Raw genomic sequence first — 20,851 nt, forward strand, 5'->3', positions numbered from 1 at the left:
GGCATATTGTTATTTTTGTCATTGTATTTAAATTACATTTATCTATCTTTCTATCGTGGTGTGTTGTGTTGTGTGTGTGTGTGTATCTGTATGTGTGTGTGTGTGTGTGTTGTGTTGTGTGTGTGTGTTTGGATAAGTACAAGGGTATACAATATCACAGGACACCTGGGGAGGGGGGGATCTGATGTTCGATTTCTACCCTGTGGCTCCCCAGGAGTCAAACTCAGGTTGTCAGGCTTGGCAGCAAACAACTTTACCCACGGAATCTTTATTCTCCTGCTTCAGTGTGAGTCTCCTGGGTTCCTGCATGTTGTATTTCACTTGCCAACTTCTTCCTTTCTCAGCCCTGTTCTCTGGCTCTTTTCTTTAGTTGTGTGCTGGGGGAGGGGCAGCATTTTGCCTCTTGCTTTTTTTGTTTTCCTGTTGGGTTTCACATGGCCCAGGCTGGCCTTCAAGTTTTTATGTAGCTAAGGATGACCTGAGAACTCCTGATCCATCTGCCTCTCTCTCCTGAGTACTTGGCTCACAGGCATATGCTATCATGCCTGCCTTCAGCTGCTGTTTTTAGTATTGGTGTTTTAAATATTCTCACTCTAAATGTAATGAAATGTTACAGAGCCTTTGAAGCCCCCGAGATGCTAGGGCAAGTAAGAATGTATATGAAAATTTTAGTATGTGGCTGTCTTAGAGTTTCCCATTACCTTGACAAGACACTGTGACCAAAAGCAAGTCGAGGAGGAAGGGCTTATTTGGCTTAGACTTCCACGTCATCGTTCATCACCAAAGGAAATCAGGATAGGCATTCAAACAGGACAAGACCCTAGAGGCAGGAGCTGATGCAGAGGCTGTGGAAGGGTGCTACTTACTGGCTTGCCACTCCTGGCTTTCTCAGCCTGCTTGTAGACCCAGAACCACCAACCCAGGGACAGCATCACCCACTGCTTCAGGGCCCTCCTTCTGAAGGTTGCAGTCTTCCTTGTCTGGACAGCTCTCTTGAGTTTGGAGCAAGATGGAGAATTCTCTTTTCTTAGCAGGGCTTCCTCTTCTCTGCCTGACCTGAGGAGCCCAACCCCCACATCTTCTACCCGAAGAATGGCACACAGTCCTTGGTGAGGTTCAACTTCCTTTTTCCTAATAAAAAGCCTGTTCACCAAGCACCTAGAATTCTTGAGATGCCTCTCCATGCAAATGAGGCATTCCTAGCACCCTAAGCTTCAGCCCATGGTACATAACCACTTTTGAAAATCCCTACCCGCTTCCCCCAAACTATATATCCTGTGACTCCGAATAAAGTTGAGCTGCCTCTCTGAAGCTGATCCAGGAAGTCTGTCATTTCTGTAGTACTCACAGGTCGGCTGAACCATGTTCTTCTGCTCTGTTCCCTCTGTCTGTGCGGGCCAGGAGCCAACAGACCCTGGGGAGAAGGGAGGACCACAGCCCACCATGAGCTGGACCCTTCCTTCCCCATCGATCACTAACTGAAAAAATGCCTTACAGCTGGATTTCATGGAGACATTTCCTCAACTGAGGCTTTTTCCTCTCTGATGACTCTAGTTTGTGTCAAGTCGACACAAAACCAGCCTACACAGGGACCACCAGGTTTCCTTGGATGCTGGCTGCTCTTCTTCGCTCACTAGTGGCCTGGAACCACTAGTATGCACTGAAGACTTACGAAGTACCTTTGTCCTTCATCTTAGACTTGAAAGCCACCTTTTAGAAAAGATGACAAACTAAGTCCATCTGTTTATGATTAGACTGCTCAAGGATTAAGCTAGGCCCCAAGTGTGACCTTGACTCAAATGGTCCTGTACCACCTGTTTCAGAAGACATGTCTTTGTTACAAAATCATCTTGCAACTCAACTTTTGTTTCAATTGTTATTACCACCTGTTGCCACAACTACATTGTTACAACCACCCTGCAATCATATCTTTGCTTCAGGAGGTCATTATGACTAACTTTCTATACTTATGTGCTGATCCTTGTAGCCCCCACCTATTTTACCAGCTAAATCCTCCATTTAGAAACTCCGTGCCCCTGAACTATAAAAACCGAGCCTTCCTCATATACAATGCTAACCTTTCAGGCATAAAAAAGCTTGCTCTAATTAATTGCTTGCTTTAATTAATTTGGCCATGATGATTGGGGCTGGTGGTTTTTCTCCTCCCATCTTTGAGATTAAAGGCCCTAAAGAAGGGCTCTGGCCGCTTCCTCCTTGCTTACAGGACAGTTAATCTGATCAAAAGAGACTGGCATGAGTTAGGGATGTGACTCACTGATAGAGTGACTACTTAGCATGAAGACTTGGGTACCATTCCAGTCCTGTGGAGCAGAGCTGGAATTGGTACTCATTTTTGTATCAGTTGATTTTGTTCCCTGACTTTTGGATAAATAACTGTTTAACCTGGTTCATTTTTTTTTTCAGAATGTTGTGATCCATCGCTAGTTTGCACCTACTACAGAGAATGGAACCTATCTCTAAATGGAAACATGTCTTTTCCATTAAGGTTCAGCCCCATGGAATAGGTTTGGATACCTGGCTAGGGGACCAGGTTCACCTTAAGATAACGTGCTTTCTCTTCCCAGAACCCCTGGTGCAGTGCCTAGGAGCCACCAAGAAGTTACCCAAGATGCAACTATTTCCCTTCCCTTCCCTCCCCTCCCCTCCCCTCCCCTTCCCTTTTCTTTTCCCTCCCCTCCCCTCCCCTCCCCTCCCTTTCCTTCCCTTCCTCCTCTCTCCTTCTCACACCCTCCTCTCCCTCTCCAAATATTTATGTATTTTTATTCTATGTATGTTAATTAACTGAGAACCACACGTCATGGAACCAGGAGCTTCCCTACCCCTCACCCACCTTCAATGACTCAGTGACAACAGCCCTGCCATCACTAACAACCAATGTGGCACACTTCTACCTTTGATATATTTCCCTATGCACTTGCTCCATTCCTCCCCACCCCCATTAAGCCCACCATCACAACCTGGTCAGCGGTCACTTCCATCCTCACTCAGAGCAGCCACTTTGTGTCCCCTCCTCCCCTAAGAAATCTCTTGTGTGAGGTTTGTTTCATGGTGTGATTTTGTGGTATTCGTTGGCACAACATTCCACCACCCACTACCTCCTGACTGCCAAGATACCCCTTTGGCACAAATGAATGTGAATTTCAATGTGAATGTGCTTTTTACTTCTAGGTATGTCTGTGTGCCACATGCATGCCGGGCGCTCATATTGACCAGAAGAGGGTGTTGGATCCAATGGAGCTGGGATACCTGGTTGTGATCTGCTATGTGGGTGCTGGAAATAGAACTTTTTTTTTTTTTTTTGAGACAGGGTTTCTCTGTGTAGCCCTGGCTGTCCTGAAACTCACTCTGTAGACCAGGCTGGCCTCGAACTCAGAAATCCACCTGCCTCTGCCTCCCAAGTGCTGGGATTACAGGCATGTGCCACCACTGCCCGGCAAAATAGAACTCTTTAAGAGCAACAAGTACTCATAACCACTGAGCCATCTCTCCAGGCCATGTCCTTTTTTTTTGGATGGTGGCTAGTGCCTAAGCATGCTTTCAAAACATCTTTTTCTAAAGGTTCCCCCGCCCCCCCCCCCCCACACACACACACACTGTGTGGCTGCCAGGTAGCTTTGGTGGCCTTATCTTAAGGCTTTGGTTCCTTTCCTTTTCCTTTCTTCTCTTCCCTTGCAGGCAGCTGTGAGATTTCACAGCTCACCTGCCCTAGGGTTTTTTCTTTCAAACTCTTAACAAATCCTTAAGCTTCTGTTTGACTCTGTTCTTTGTCCTTGAGCTTCTGTCCGTTCTTAAGTTCTTTTATTAATGGAACTAGGAGTCCCAGGAAGGAAATGCTATTTCCCGGGTACCATACGATCACTCTGCTTAGGGTACCTAGAATGCTTCATTAGCATGGGGAAGCTTTTCAGGAATCTCGCATGCTGGCTGAACAGGTTTTGTCAGGAGAAAGGAAATTGCTCCTATAGGCTAATTGAGGCTATTTGACATTCCTCAAGTAGAGGTGAGCTGGGGAGATTGCTCTTGCTGTGAACTGGACTTCATTTTAACATGCACATCAGACAGCTTACAAATGCTTGCACTTCCAACTCCATCGGTTCTGACACCTCTGGTTGTCTTAAAAACCTGCACTTATATACACATACTCAGGCACACATACATACACATATTTTTTTAATTAATATTCTTTTAAAATAGAAAGTTACAATGAGATAGCATTTCACTGTGGATGTGTCTCACTGCTGCATTCGCCTAGACTCTGAAATCCATCCTTATCTCTGAAAGATGAGTACCCAGGAGATAGCATTTCTACTTGCTAGAATGGCTGTGATAAATAAGACCAAAATTAACAAGTGCTGACACAGATGTCAAGAAACAGTGCATTCCCTGTTGCTAGCAGGACTGAAAAATGGTTTGGCCATTTTAGAAAGCAGGTTGGTAGTTCTCAAATGTTTAGCACAAGGTTCGGGACAGATGACACAGTGGACTAAGAGTATTGGCTGCTCTTCCAGAGGTCCTAGGTTCAAATCCCAGCACAGAAACAATGTTTCATAACCATCTTTAACTATGCCTTGAATCTCTTCTGGCCTATGTGGGCACTTTCGGAATGTGGTGCAAAATTCCATATAAATAAAATAAAATAAAATAAAGCTCGGCACAGGTATGTTCTTAGCTACATCTTTTTCGTTTCTTGTGCAGGTAACTATGGGTCAATGTGCTGAGCTGAGTTGAGTTAAAGATGCACCAAACCTGAAAGAAAAGAATTCCAGAAGACTGCCCTGGCCATGGCAATAAAATGTGTTTTAATAGGTTCAATGGCATCTTTGGAAAAATAGCCCCATGCCTATTATATTATTGTGTGTGCTCTATTTCATTCTGGGGTTAAATGAAGTGAGAGATGGGAGGCTTGTGAAGTAAAAACTTGCCTGTATATATTCTGTTTTCTTTTTCTTTCTAAGACTGTTGTACGTCTAAGGTTCAGATACTTGAATGCTTGGATCCCGGTTGTTGGAGTATTTAGGAAGGATTAGGATGTGTGGCCTGCTGGAGGTGGTGTGTCACTGAGGGTGGGCTTTGAGGTTTTACAAGTCCTTGACAGCTCCAGGTTCACTTTCTCTCTGTTTTCATCTTGCAGATCAGATATAAGTGCTCAGCTACTGCGCGCCAGCGCTGTGCTTGCCTACCTGCTGCTGTCCCTGCCTGCAGCTGTCCCTACCTGCTTCTATCCCTAACTGTTGCTGTCCTTATCTGCTGCAGTCCCTACCCGCTGTTGTTTCCTCCCTGCTGCTGTCCCTGCCTGCTGCTATGCTCTCCACTATTAAAGTCATGGATTAACCCTTTGAAGCTGTAAGCAATGGCAACCTGAACTAAGACAAGGACCCAAGTTCAATCTCTGCACCTCATGGTAGAAGGAAAGAAACAACTGGAGAAAGTTTTCCTCTGATCTCATATGTTCCATGACACACACACACACACCTGCAATCATAAAATGTACACAGGACAACAACAACAACAATAATAAATTTACAAAAGAATTCCAACACAATGAACATTTATTAAGGCCTTGCTCTTTTTCCAGCTTTAAACCCACATTTTCTAAGAATATTACCCTGAATACTATTCTTCATAAAAGTCACTTCCAAATCATTTATACATCTCCAGTGGTTCCTGGCTTTGCTTTATCAGATTATTATTCCATTAGTGACCCCTCTGGAGCCACTCATTAAAAAGAAGTAAGGGATAGAAGAGTGACGGCTTACTGATTAAGGATATTGGTGGTGGTGGCAGTGCAAGCCTTTAATCCCAGCATCAGGAGGCACAAGCAGGTGGATCTCTGAATTCAAGGCCAGCCTGGTCTATAGAGCAAGTTCCAGGACAGCCAGGGCTACACAGAGAAACCCTGTCTCAAAAAACAAACACACACCACCACCACCAACAAAAACAACAAACCAACACAAACAAGCAGCCAAACAAACAACATCAAGAGTAGTGGCTGCTCCTCCAGAGAATAAGGGTTTGGGTTCCAGCTCCTCCATGGTGGTTCACAACAGTCCAGTTCTAGGGAATCCAATCAGCGCTCTTTCCTGGCTTCTGGAGGCACCAGGCAAGTTCTTGTTGTATAGACGTACAAAATACCCATAAACATAAAATAAAATCACACACGTGCATATGTGCACACAAAGTACGAAGGGGAGAAAAAAAATCCTAGCAGCCTTTTCAGATGTCATTTGAAAGCCACCAAAATGGCACACATAGTCACTGCTAAGACATTTATGGCAGCTCTCCCTTGAGACGCTCCTGCCCACACTTGAGAATACCTTATTGTTTCCCCAGGCATGTTGCTTTCTCTCAACATCCACGTTTAGAATCTGAGATTTAAAACATCGTTTACTAGACTGCAACTTATTTGAGAAGCGCATGTCCACGCTCTCATCATGCCTAAGGACTCTTCCTCTGACTGCTCCCCTCCCTCCATTTGAAATAACAGCCCCTTTCATACTGACTCGTCCTAAATTCTGCCCCACCATCTCTTTGAACCAAGGATCCAGTTTTGCTCAAGACCCCTAAAAGATTAAGAAAGCTTCTCAGGCTGCTGTGTGACAGTGTGGAGCTGTACCTCTGGCCCTGATACTGCTCGTATGAGAGGCACAATGCATAAAGTTGTAAGTCGAACTGTGTGCGGAAAGCCTGTGCTATGCAAACGAGCCCAAGGGGATGGTACAAACTGGCCGGACAGTTTTCAGGAAGGAACTCTGAAATCAAGCAGTTCTGATTCTTAAACTTGTCCAGAGATCAGAAGTGTACTTAGTTATGTCTTAGAGGCAAAGCATTCCAGAAGAGAGCGCCCTAGTCCCGTGTCTGATTTCTTGTTATCCTCCTCTTTGCCTTTTACACAACAGAAGTGAGCACAAAAGGCCCCTGCCTCCGGTCTCCTACCCCACCCCCTCCCCCTCAGCCTGGAAACTATTTGTGAGGATCTGACTGAAACGGAGAGGCTCCTGGACACCTTGCTGGTGTGTCAGCTGTCCCGATGAGCTGCTTCTGTACCTCACCCTGTTTCTGCCATCACTCCTGTAAAAACGGTCCTGTTAGCTTTCGAGGAACTGGCTTCTCTTGGATAGGCGCTGTGCCATCTTTACTTCTCTTAAGTTCTTGTCTGTAAAATCTTATGATAAAATTCCTTTCTAAACTTGCCTCACAGACAACAGTGAATTTTACTCTTGGAGCTGGTGAGATAAGGAGAAGTCACTGGGGTCTCTGCCATTCTCAAAGATCCCAATTTCCCCCATTGTACATGAACCAACACTTTTCTCTTTTTTCTTGTCTTCTCCTTTCCTCCTCCTCCTCCTCCTCCTCCTCCTCCTCCTCCTCCTCCTCCTTCTTCTTCTTCTTCTCTCTCTCTCTCTCTCTCTCTTTCAGACAAGGCCTAAGCTGTTGGAATTAAAGGCATGCACTACCATGTGGGGCATGGATCAACCATTATATATTTTCCTGATTAAACTTTGCCTTCATCATCTTCCTCTTTATGCCCTCTGAACTCTGAATCAAGGGTACTCGGGCACCAGTCTCCATCTCTCCTCTCCAACATAAGCCTCTTTCACTTCTCCCAGGACTGTACTGAAAACTCATGAAAAGACGCCAAGCCTGCAAACTGATTGACCGATTAGAACTGTAGAGAGATCAGAATGTTGCAGGTCCAGGGGGCTCATTACCTTAGCTTGGGCTAAGTTCTAGCTACCACCCCAACCTCCAGAACAGCATTCCTTACCCACCTCTGTCTGAACTAATGACATGTTGCAACTAGCAAAAAAAAAAAAAACAACTTTAGAACTCTATTAACTTAGCAGACCACTAGCTTCCACCAACCCAAAAGCTAAGAATGTGGGTGGAAAGATTGCTCAGCAGTTAAGAGCGAACACTGACTGCTCTTCCAGAAGTCCTGAGTTCAATTCCCAGCAACCACATGGTGGCTCACAGCCACCTGTAATAGGATCTGATGCACTCTTCTGGTGTGTCTGAAGACACAAAATGTACTCATATAGAAAATAAATAAATCTTAAAAAAAAAAAAAGCTAAGAATGTCATCAGATAGATCTTGTGTTCACAGGAAAGCTTCTCTCATCTCTTTGTGCCTATCTCTCTGCTGTCCCACCAATGTGTTTTTTTTTTTCCTACTAAATAGAGGTTTATTTGCAGAAGTTGAAAAAAGCTCAGTTTGCATACATATGTACAGATCCCAGCTTTGAGCCACTCGGGGTGGTGGGCACCCTTGGGCGATGAACAGGTCACACCAACAGAAACTGAGACTCAGTAGGTTGGCTCAGTTCTCAAGACCCAGAAGTACTGGCCAGCCTAACCCCCTCCCTGCCTGAGACCATCTTCCCACAGGATGTGTGTGCTGAACAGATCAGATGGGACACGGAGAACTTGTCAGTCAGAGTTACAAGCCTCTTGTCCGGTGGTGGCGTCCACTGCAGAGGCCAGGCTGTCCTCTTGGCCTTTTAGCCGCTCACAGATCAGCTCTGCAATGGTTCTCTGGGTCCGCTTTTCTAGCTTCTCTAGCTTCTTGGCCACATCTCTCTTGAGATCCCAATCAGGTTTCCGGGGTGCCAAGTTGGCCAGGTCCACTTCCTCAATGACAGGCTCTGGCTTGGCTGCCTCCAGCTGCTCCTTCACCTTCTCCTCCACTGCCACTGGTTTGGCCTGGGGGACCCGCCTCCTCTTCAGGTCTTCATCCTCTGGGACATAGTTCCTGAGCCTGAGTCCCCTGTGCTTCCCAACTTCCTCTCCCTCTTCTCTGAGCTGCTTGGTCTGTGGCTCCCCATCTTCCCTGTCCTTGCGCCCGGTTTTCTCCCGGAGGGCCTTCAGCCGTTCTTTCCGCCTCTTCCTCTAGGCGGCCCACACCGGCAGGAGCAGCCGCCATCTTTTCGGAGGCCCCCCACCTCCCCCACCAATGTGTTTTAAACTTGCTTTGATTTAAGGCTTTCTTTGATCTGTGAAACTATAAAACTTCATGAAACTGTTTCCACATTGGAACATGGAATTTGGGGGTGACATAAATCATTGTGTCCAGGCTACAATGACTTAAAGTAGCTGTGCCATAACTATCTGCTGTTCATTTTAAGATGAGACCTCTGGGTTTTGCCATTCTCTCTGCCTCCTTTCCACCCTGGCTAGGGCCCAGGAGAAATCGGTGATGGTAGGCAGTAGGAACTTAGAGGAGAAGGTTGCCCAGGGCTCACATCCTGAGACTTACGAGCCTCTGCCAGCATTTACTGTGTGGAGGTGCGGGAACAGGTTTCTTTTCTCTACCAATGAAATAATTAAAAGGCAAACCAAGTCTGAAAGTCAACAAGAGACAAAGTTTGTTCATTCACTTTTTTAGAGTCTAAAAGAAAAACATCCCAAGCTGTAGATCTCAGTAGCTGCCCAGAGGAAAAGTGAGAATAAAACAGAAAAAGCCATTTGAGTTAAGCTGGTTTGGAGGTTAGCCACATGGCAGCAGGCAGCTTCATAGACTGAGCAAGGAAAATCAAATGCCTGGGGAAAAGCATATTTGGTAAAAACACAACTCAACAACAACACACCAAAAACCAGTAAAAAGGAAAAGTTGGAACATTCTGAGTTAGGACTAGGCCAAACCTCACCAAGACATGAAAGGAGACCCAGACTCCCTCCCTCCCTTCTAGCTCCTGCAGTTAAACTTCAGTGCTGGGCTGGCTGGCTGGCCTCCAGTCTCAACCAACCCCTTCACTGCTCACTGTCCTCTTGGTTGCCCTGGGTGCCTTGTTTTGGCAGCCTTGCCCTTGTTTTCTAAGCACCTCTCTCAACCCTCCACTCCCAGATGACCTTCCTGAATGTCCTACAAGGAAGGGAGTGCCTTAGACTGTTTACATTTCAACAACCCCCTCACTGCTTTCACCCCCACCCCAAGGTATTGTCCCCAGTTCCATTATGTAGCTCTGGATGGCCTGGAACTCACAGAGGTCCATGTGTCTCTACCCTCCTGAGTGCTGGGATTAAAAGCAAGGGGTGTTAACCCCAAAGATTCAAGGAGAAAAATCACCCACCCAAATCATCATGGGCAAATTAATCAAAACAAGCTTCTCAATTCACGTATACTGGCTGCCTCTCCCTAAGTTGGGGTTTAAGAGGTCAACACTGGACATGGGCAAGATAAGGGTTTTTATAGTTCAGTTATAGGGGATTTCTAAATGGGGGATTTGGCGGGCTAATGGGCAGGGTTACAGGAACAGCATAACAAGTGGTCATAACAATGTGGTCATACGAAGGTGGTCATAACAACCTTTTGAAAGAAAGACATGGTTGGCACTTCCTGGAGCAGGCAGTACAGAACCATTTGTAGTTAAGGTTACAGGTGAGGCATATCCCAGCCCTTGGGAAACAGATTTAATCACAAACAGGAATGAACCTGTTTACTATACGATGGCTTTTAACCCTAAGATGGAGGTAGGCTGGTTCATAACTGTCATCGCACCTGGCCCACATTGATTTTCTGGGAATGTTGGAAGGTGCATTAAGAAAGGAAGGAGATGCTACTGAAGAGTAGATACACTCTACAGAAAAGAACTTGAAGGGGCTGAAGAAGAGCTGGCCATTCTTCCAGAGGACCTAGTCTCATTTCCCAGCATCCACATGGCAGCTCACAGTCTCCAGTCCCAGTATTTTGACCTGTATAGGTAAAACTCCTATGCCTATAAACATTTTTTTTAAATAATAATTTAAAAAGTTATTGAATAACTTTCTGACGTGTTGCCGGGCATGGTGGCGCACGCCTTTAATCCCAGCACTCGGGAGGCAGAGGCAGGCGGATTTCTGAGTTCGAGGCCAGCCTGGTCTACAGAGTGAGTTCCAGGACAGCCAGAGCTATACAGAGAAACCCTGTCTCAAAAAACAAACAAACAAACAAACAAACAAACAAACAAACAAAAAAAAACCTTTCCGATGTGTTGACTCAGGGACTAGAGAATTCCCAATTAGGCTTTATGGAGAAGCTTTTTACCTGTGATGTATAAAATATATCATTTCAGATCAAGTCATCCAAAACATTGGGGTTGGGTTGATACACACAGCGGGATGTCAAGGTCACTGACTTGCTACAATAAGTACATATTCATAGACCTCCATTCCTTTCCACCTGCTTCAGGGTGAGATCCAAGAGCTGCATCTGTAGGAGTGAGGACTGTGGCAGGTTCCAGAGAAACCTGCAAGAGCAACCTTGTAGTTAACCAACTGAGAAATTCTCAACTTCAATCCAGCATTTCAGTAAGGCTGACCTCAGGAGATAGAGGCTCTGAGTGACTCAGATGATAGGAGGGGGCAGGAACCTCACAGGAGCAAGAGAGGTTTGTGGGTAGAATCCATGTACTAAGAGGTGCACTCAGGGGTAACAGAAGCCGTTTGTTCTGGTAGAGCAGTTTAAAGGGCTGTTTTGCGTGGGCAGTAGTTTAGGCAGGAAGTGTCTGGGGGAGGTTCAAGGAACTATTGATTCCCATTGAGAAATGTGGTTTGTAAGTGGCCTATTTTATTAAAGCCCAGAAGCAAGGGTATAATGAGGAGCATCAGACAGACAGAAGAATAGGTCTTTGATGTCACGTTCTATATAAAAATATTATACGGTTAGGTTACCAAGGCAACATATATGAATGTAGAACCATTTAAAATATAACAACAGAAAGAACCCATTCTCCCAGCCAAATATACACTCTTACTATATATATAGGTGGGCTTATGGTAGATGTTGTGTAGTTGGAGAACAATGCTTCACACATATGTCATTGACAAATATATATTGTCCTTATCTTAGGCTTTGTAAATGACTCCTGAGTGGCTTGTTGACCAGGAGCCCTGGAAGTGCATAGACTTCTCAAGGAAAGGGCTCGTTTTGTAGATTTTTATCAAATGCCTCGACAATCATCCTTGCCTGACCAGAGCACGTAGCAGTTTAATGAAGAGAACACATGTTGCTCCAGCCTGAAATTACTCCTGTGATGACTCTTTGTGTGGGGGTGGGGTGGGGATATGACTTGTAAATGGAGGAGTATTTATATCTTGACCTGAGTGAAGGTTGTGGTTTTTTGTTTGTTCGGTTGTCGTTGCTTTGCTTCTGCTTTTAGTTTTTGCTACAAGGCTGGCTTCACCCACAGAAAACAGCCTGCCTCTGCCTCCTGAGTACTGAGACACTAAAGATGTGCACCACCATACCAAGCTTGTTTTGGGGGGTGGGAGGGAAGTTGAGACAGGGTTTCTCTGTATAGCCCTGGCTGTCCTGGAACTCACTCTGTAGATCAGGCTGACCAAGAACTCACAGAGATCCCCCCCCCCCCCCAGTGCTAAGATTAAAGGCATGTGCCACTGCCACTGGATAGATATTATCTTTTATTTTACCTGACTGGTTGATTCCTCCCCGAGGAAGAGGCAGAGACTTCTTTACTATTAGTAACTCTCCCCTCACTGTATTTAACATTATGGCAGCCAGTGAGTCTATTTGGCCCTGGAGGGTGAGGACAACCTGAGCTACCCGCTGGAGATTCTGGATAAACCGAGAGGCAAACTGATAATTGATGGTTAGAGAAACAGTCAGTCACCCTTGTATGTTAGGAGGTGGGATAGGTGCCGAAGACAGTAGTGGATGACCTGAAGGTTAACCATTCTGATTTTCATATAAGAAGTTTGGCTGTAAGCTGGGCAGTGGTGGCACACACCTTTAATCCCAGTACTTGGGAGGCAGAGGCAGGCGGATTTCTGAGTTGGAGGCCAGCCTGGTCTACAGAGTGAGTTCCAGGACAGCCAGGGCTACACAGAGAAATCCTGTCTCAAAAAACCAAAAAAAAAAAAAAAAAAAAGTCTGGCTGTAACCAGAACATTTAGATGAGTCCCCATCTTTGGATAGTATGGTCCAATTTTTTCGACAAGTATGTAACAGAAGCAAAAAACCATCACAGTTGGCAACCCAGGACCCTGAGGATGTATCCTTTCTTCTCTCTAACATGGAATGATAAGGGGTGACCTAGGGTATCTCTTACCTCTCTGACATGGAGTGAGAAGGTATGACCCAGGACCCTGAGGACACATCTCTCCTTCTCTCTGACATGGAGTAAGAAGGTGACATGGAGTAAGAAGGTGTGACCCAGGAACCTGAGGGCATATCCCTCCTTCTCTATGACTTAGATAGAGAAAGGGTGACTGTGGTGGTTTGAATATGCTTGGCCCATGGGAAGTGGTACTATTAGGATGTATGGCCTTACTGCAATAGGTGTGGCTTTGTTGGAGGACATGTGTCACTGTGGGGGTGGGCTTTTAGAATCCTATGCTGAGGCTCTGCCCAATATAGGATGAGAATATCCTCCTGGCTGTCTGCAGAGGACAGTCTCCTTCTGCTGCCTTCCACTCAAGATGCTGAACACTCAGGTCCTTTTCCAGCATCATATCTGCCTGCTCGCTGCCTTGCTTCCTGCCATGATAATAATGAACTGAACCTCTAAAACTGTAAGACAGCCTCAATAAATGTTGTCCTATATTAGAGTTGCCTTGGTACTGGTGTCCCTTCACAGCATGAAACCCTTACAGTGACCCAGGACCCTGAGGGCATATTCCTCCTTCCCTATGACACAGAGTGAGGAGTGAGTCAAATCTGGAAGGTGTAGGGCCAGGGCCTGGAGGAGGGCCTGCTGAAGCGTATGAAAGGGACTAATAGTGGGTATAAGAAGGGGTTCATGTGAGGGGCCAAGGGATACCTCATATAAGGAGTAGGCAAGAAGAAAGAAAGCAGGGATCTAAGAGTATAAAAAGTCAACCATCCCAAGATAAAGATAAAATTTTGTACTTACTGGTGAGTACAGAAAATGACCAAATTAAATGTTTCCTATCAAGGGTAACGGCCTTGTGAGTTTCAGTAATAACTAATCCCAGATAAGTAACCTAAGAGGTGGACAGCTGAATATTAGAGGGTGAGACCCCCGTATCCCTGGCCATACAGGAAGTTTTATAAAGTAGAGGTGTCAACCTGGCAAATTTGCAGGGGTGGACTACAAAGAATATTGTCTATGCATTATATAAGCTTGGATCTAGGAAGAGACAGAGGGAATAAGTCAGAGGCTAGAGACAAATAGATGTGTGCTGTCCCAGAACCCCTGGGGTAAGACAGTTCAGGTGACTTGTGTGGAAAGTGAGTATCTGGGTTAGTCCAAGCAAGGGCAAAGATGTTTTGTGACTGGGGGTTAAGAGGAATAGAAAAGAAGGCATTCTTGAGGTCTAGGACAGAGAAATGAGAGGTCCCTGAGAGGATGATGGGGAGGAGAGTATTGGGGTTGGTACTATGGGGTGAAGGGGAACCATTGCTGAGTTATTAAGTCGGAGATCCTGAATTAAGAAGTAGATTCCATTGGTTTTTTAAAAATGGCGAATATGGGAGTGTTAAAGGGGAAAAATGTGGGGCACAGAGGCCTTTTCTATAGAGGTAAGAAGAAAGAAAGGGGGGAGGGGAGAGAGAGGAGAGAGGAGAAAGGAGAGGAAAGAGAGAGAGAGAGAGGAGAGGAGATGAGAGAGGAGAGAGAGAGAGAGAGAGAGAGAGAATAGATGAGAGAAAAGAGAGAGGATATTAAGCCTGGGTAATATATTTGTTGGGATTTTGTAATTGAATGATGAGGAGGATGACTTTTGGCTATAGAGGAATTTTGGGTGTCCCATACGTGGGGATCCATCTGGAGGCCAATAAAAGGAAAGATGTGTTAGGTTATGTGGTTTAGAGGAAGGGAGAGGGAGGAGGAGGAGGAGGAGGAGGAGGAGGAGGAGGAGGAGGAGGAGGAGGAGGAGGGGAATGGTCCTGGGGTCAAGTAGTTTGGGAAAGCAAAGGAAATAAAGGCTACCACTTTGGCTAAGGGGTTTCTTCCCAGCAAGGGAAGAAGGTGGGTTGGCACCACTGGGAAAAAGAAAGAAGGATACCCTTAAAGATACAACTAAGTGGTGGGGTTTGGTGAGGTAAGCGAGGCTGTCCCTCTACCCCAACAATAGGGGAACAACAAGAAGGAGAGGTGGGTCATCAAAACTTCATCAAGTTTGGAAAAGTGGCCCCAGTGTCCAGAAAAAAAGGAGATGATCACCCCAATGTTGTGATGACTGCCCAAGGCTCCCGGTCAGAGATGAGAGTGGTCAGGCCAAGGGAGCCCAAGACCCCTCAGTCATTCACTGTCAGACCTAGAAGGTAGTCTGGAAGACAATCTGGGCTGGATGTCTCCATGCTGTGAGGGACATGAGGACAGTCAGCAGCTCATTGTCCCTCTTGATAGCCTGAAGACTCAGGCCCAGTGACCCTCCTGACAGTATCTGAAGCAGGCATCCAGAGGTTCTCAGTCCTTGGGAGCCTGCATAGCTGCTACAGCCAGCTGAAAGACCTTAGCTAGTATCAATCAGGTATTGCTCCTCTCTCATGGTACACCTTGAGAGCCATGGCTTAAAATTCTGCTTGTGGAGTCAGGAGTCCTTCCACTAGACTGTCAAGTTTGGCCCTAATACAAGGAGAACTCTGTGAGAAGTAGACTATAAGGAATTGTTTTCCATCTAGGCTCTCTAGATTGGTGTATTGTAGGAGGGCCTTTGTAAGGTGGTCTAGGGATTGAGATGGGGTTTTGTGTTTTTCCTGGGATTTGTCTTGGACTTTTTTCATAATTTACCACTTTATGGGAGATCTTATGAAAACAAGCCAGGAGGCAAATTATCAATGAATTCCTGGCTAGAATGTCCCCTAGAGGTGTTATAATTCATAAAACAATCTAGTGCCATTCATACCTAAAAGACAACTGAATCCCCGTAAAACTGAATCCAGTAAGCAGAGAAATAAAAAGACACAGAGAGAGGAAAAATTTGAGCCCTGGCTTGTAGACAGAGGACACTCCAGGAGAGAGTTGAGAGATGCACCAGCCAGCAAGAAGTGTGTGCCAGTTGTGTGCTCACAGCTGCTGGTCTATTCCTTTGCTTTTCTCCCCTTATGGAGAGGCTGGCTGCCAGGTCTCACTTTCTAATAAATGTACAGATCTGTTAAAGGTAACTAAAAAGACAAGACATTTACACAATGTGTGTGAATGGAGACCAGACAAAGAACGAACATAGCTAGCGGGCAGAGAAAAGGGAAAACATGAACATATGGAACAAGGCTCATAGTATTTGTAAGAGCCCTGAATAATATTGGGATCTAGGGTGCCATTAGGCAGCCATTTGGACTGATTATCATGGGAATATTGAGGCCAAATTAGATTGCAAAGATGAACAAGTTTAGAGACCTTCAGGTTGGTTGTCAGGTATAGAGGCTAGAGGTTTTCTGAAAGGCTTCCCAAAGGGGAATGGGAGAGTATGGAAGATGCTGTTCCTATGGATGAGAGAGGGGTTAGGGAGGAAAAATATCACTGTGGCCAGTAATTGCAGGCATCCCCAGGACTCAAGGAAGATCAGAACAACCACAAACTGTTCTGTGCCTCAGCCAGGGTTAACAGCTTAGCCTAGCTAAGCTTGAGGAGAGACTCTGTGCTTGGTACCAGGGCCTTTGTGGAGACCAGAAGGCAAGGAGGCTAGAAGGGAAGGATGAAAACTGAGCTCTAAAAGGGATGGTTCCCACAGGGAAGGGTTGGAAATGGGGTAAGTACCTAGAGGAGTAGTGGGATTGTGGGCATCTCTGAAAGGATGGCAGGAGAAGAGGGCAAGAGGGAACATGGTAGCCTGACTGGGCCTAAAGAAACTGAAGGGTTGTAGCTCTAAGAGTGGAGGGTTGGGTCAGACAAAGAGGGCCTGCCATAGCCCTAAAGACCATGGTTGGATAACCGGCCCAACTCAAAACCTATCCCATGGGCAAGCACCAATCCATGACATCTGTTCTGTTTTCAGACAGGAGCCTAGCATAACTGTCCTCTGAGATGCTTTAGCCAGCAGTGGACTGAAACAGATGCAGATACCCATAGCTAAACTTTAGATGTAGGTTGGGGATACTTATGGAAGAGTTGGGGAAACAATTGAAGCCCTGAAGTAGGTGGGGAACCCATAGGAAGACCAACAGAGTCAACAAACCTGGACCCCTGGGAGTTCTCTGAGTCTGAGTCACCAACCAAAGAACATACATAGGCTAGAATGAGGCCCCTGGCACATATGTAGCAGGCAGGTAGCTCAGTCTTCATGGCTGCCTTGTTTGGCCTCAGTGGGAAAGGATGTGCTTAATCTGGCTGAGACTTGATGTGCCAGGGTGGGGAGATACTCAGGGGAGTCCCATCCTCTCATAGGAGAAGGGGAGGGGAAATAGGGGAGAGGAACTCTGTGAAGGAGGGACCAGGAGGGGGAGAACTGTTTGGGATATAAATTAAAAAAAAAAAAAGACCATGGTTGGGGTTCTTTTGTGGGTGGACTGGAGATGAGAGATAGGGTTCCAGTTCAACTCAGACCCCAGTTGGGAGTACAGGCACCAGGAGAGCCTACCCGAGTCACAGTATCAGTGTAAGAGTCACAACCCAAGGGGAAAGGTATCTTAGCAGTCAGAAACCAAGGAATGCCACAAAGTCACACCACACGACAAACATCACACAAGAGATCAGTTGTGAGGAACACAAGAAGGTGACTGCCTCTGCTTAGGCAAAAGCAGCAGGGAACTGTGCAAAAGACAGGCTTTATACAGGGTTTCTTGGGGGACAGGGCGAAGCTTTCCAGGGTGGCCTGAGATGGATAGGATCTGTGGCCTGATCTTGGAGAAAGCTCAGGGATTGGTAGGATTCTTTTTCTTGCTGGTCTCAGGCTTCCTTCCGGTCAAGCCAGGGTCAGGATGTTCTCCCTTGGCCCTGATCTCAGGGTCAAGCCAGGGTCAGGATGCTCTTTCCCTTGGCCCTGGTCTCCTGGTCAAGTCAGGGCCAGGGTGTTCTTTTCTTGGTTCTAGTTTTGGGGTCAAGTCAGAGTCAGGGTGTTCTTTTCTTGGGCCTTTTACTTTACACTCCTCTTAACTCCAAGTTCTTGGATTGCAGTAGGTTCTAACACACCCAGCTAGCTTTGTTCTTTATAATGTTGAAAGATATTTCAAGAGGACTTCTGGGTGTCAAAAGCATAAGAAATATGGATGATTGTGAGCTTATTTTAATATTTCATAAATCTTCACAGAAACTATATATATGCTGGGAACAAGGCTGCAGCATGCTAACTACAACCAAGTTCACTTGAGTCTTAAATCAGTTGTGGGACCAGCAAGATTGACACATGGGTAAAGGCTTCTGCTTCCAGGGCCGAAGACCTGAACTTTAGAGGAAAGTTAGAAGGACAAGGATAGACAAGAAAGTGCCTGAAATGGCGGCTTCTTGCTTTTGGATGACATTGAGAAGAAAATGGTAGGAAGGCTTGGGGCTGGGCTTCTAAACAGGACCAATAAGACCCAGAGGGGGACCCAGAGACCCTGGAAAACATCCAAGCTAGGGGCCAGTTAGCCTACTTCCAGCCTTAAGGCCCCTTCTGCCCTCAAGGGATAAAGCTGTAACTTACACTTTCTCTGTGTACTGGCTGGTTCTCTGTCAACTTGACATAGGCTAGAGTCATCAGAGAGCAAAGATTTTCTGTTGAGGAAATACCTCCATGAGCTCCAGCTGTAAGGCATTTTCTCAATTAGCGATCACTGAGGGAGGGCCCAGTCCATTGTGGGTGGTGGCATCCCTGGGCTGGTAATCCTGGGTTTTGTAAGAAAGCAGGTTGAGGGGCTGGTGAGATGGCTCAGTGGGTAAGAGCACCCGACTGTTCTTCCGAAGGTCCAGAGTTCAAATCCCAGCAACCACATGGTGGCTCACAATCATCCGTAACAAGATCTGACACCCTCTTCTGGAGTGTCTGAAGACAGCTACAGTGTACTTACATATAATAAATAAATCTTTAAAAAAAAAAAAAAAAAAAAAAAAAAGAAAGCAGGTTGAGTAAGCCAGAGGGGAGCAAGCCAGTAAGCAGCACCCTTCTATGGCCTCAGCTCCTGCCTCCAGGTTCCTGCCCTGTTTGAGTTCCTGTCCTGACTTCTTTTAGTGATGAACAACAATTCAGAAGTGTAAGCTGAATAGACCCTTTCCTCCCCTACTTGCTTTTTGGTTATGGTTTTTCATCACAGCAATAGAAACTTAAATGAGACACTCGGCAACTTGGTCTTCTGTCTTCCCAGACATTTTGATTCTTTGCACTGAGGAACAAGCTTGACAATCCCCTAGGTGACTACCAGCACTCCCGTTAAATTTCTTGGGGTCTCTCATTGGGCATTTGAGAAGACTTAAGGTTGTACATCAGACTGAATGTCAAGTAGAAGGATTTACCAGTAGCCATAATCTTCAAGCACTCTACCAGGACCCTTCAAAGATGAGGGGGCCCCTTATCAGGACTAGCATGATGCAAATCACCAATTAGCTCTCACCCAGACCAGAAGTAAGGAAGGCAAGGAGCTAATGCTATGAAGGAATGGAGTACTTTGTTCTTTGCAGTTGGACAGAGATTTCTCCTGAGAAAACCAGGGCACCACTTCTAAGTCAAGAGACAGGGCAAATGGGACCCCAAGGAAGTGGTCATGCTCCCAGGCAGGAAGGTGAGGGAAGGCAGGCTCCTCACTCAGTACCCCTGGGAAAGGTCCATGGGGAAGGCCCTCCTCTGCTTGACACTCCTCATCCCGCGGAGGATAGCTAAGTGTGCATACATGCGGCAGGCATGTAGGGAAAGGGAAGACTTGGTTAACATTCTCTCTGTCTCTCGGATCATTCTTGAATCCAGGTAAAACTTAAGAAGCCTTATGTATTCAGCTGTATAGGAAAGTGATATCCAGCTTGCTCTGAGCCCCCTTTCCTGAAGGAGGCTGGTCTCCTGACCCTGACAGGGAGAAAAGAGAACAATAAAACAGCCAAAGAGTAGATGCATTTTGTGTACTATTGATCTCATGGTATAAAGCTCGATCTGAATCTGCTACTTACACTCATTTGGAACCAAATCACAGATATAGTAGATTGATCTCTATACTGTGTCCTGTCCTGTCCTGTCCTGTCCTGTCCTGTCCTGTCCTGTCCTGTCCTGTCCTGTGTTTTCTATAAGGTTAACTGAAGTGGAAACTTCTGGTTTCTTTGGAAAGTCAGTTATGTCAAGTGATGCTTTGTTGGGACACACAGGTGAAAGGATGTTTTGCTATAGCAAACATGTGAAAAGATGCATATTCAGAAGGAGTATAAATATGACCCCATAGACAGTGGGAACTCAAGCATTGGTTTGCTTTGCTGTGCCTCACTATTCTTTGCTAATGGCACGTATGTATTGGTTTGCCTTACATTGAGTTGCTGAGGTGACGTCATAAAAGGAACTCACCAAAGAACTTCTTGGGAGGTTCCTGCGGCTTCTTGCTTCTTCCTCGGACTTGGGCTGGTTGGTGAGCCTTACAGTTTCTTCTGGATTGAAGTGCCCTTGCTGGTTCACGTGTGATGTTTGCTGAGTGGACTGGTCTGCAGCAGCTGATCCATGTTTGGTGTTTTCAAGTGGGAACAATGGGAATTGGGAACAATGAAGACTGAACTTACCTCCAAAGAACTATTTTTATACATGTCTACTTCCCCCATGTCTTTAATAGCTTTTCTCTTCGACTACCTCTGGTGAGCTAGAGGGAAGGTTGAACATTTATTAAAGTAGGTTAGAAAAAAAAATCTAAACTTACATCTAACCTTGGAAATTATCAAATTCCATAGTATGACAGTATCTATACAAGTAATATTAATTTATTATGTCTGCAGTTTGGATTCAACCTTCTTTTATAAAATTGTGTTAACAGCACTATCTTCCAAGCCAA

General features: G+C 45.8%; 1 pseudogene; it reads right to left on the bottom strand.

The window, feature by feature from the left end:
• Positions 1 to 8,189: 8,189 nt before the first annotated feature.
• Positions 8,190 to 8,941, bottom strand: Gm8518 (annotated as a pseudogene).
• Positions 8,942 to 20,851: the final 11,910 nt, after the last annotated feature.

This window comes from Mus musculus, chromosome 14 (assembly GCF_000001635.26).
Source record: "Mus musculus strain C57BL/6J chromosome 14, GRCm38.p6 C57BL/6J".
Classification (NCBI taxonomy): Eukaryota; Metazoa; Chordata; class Mammalia; order Rodentia; family Muridae; genus Mus; species Mus musculus.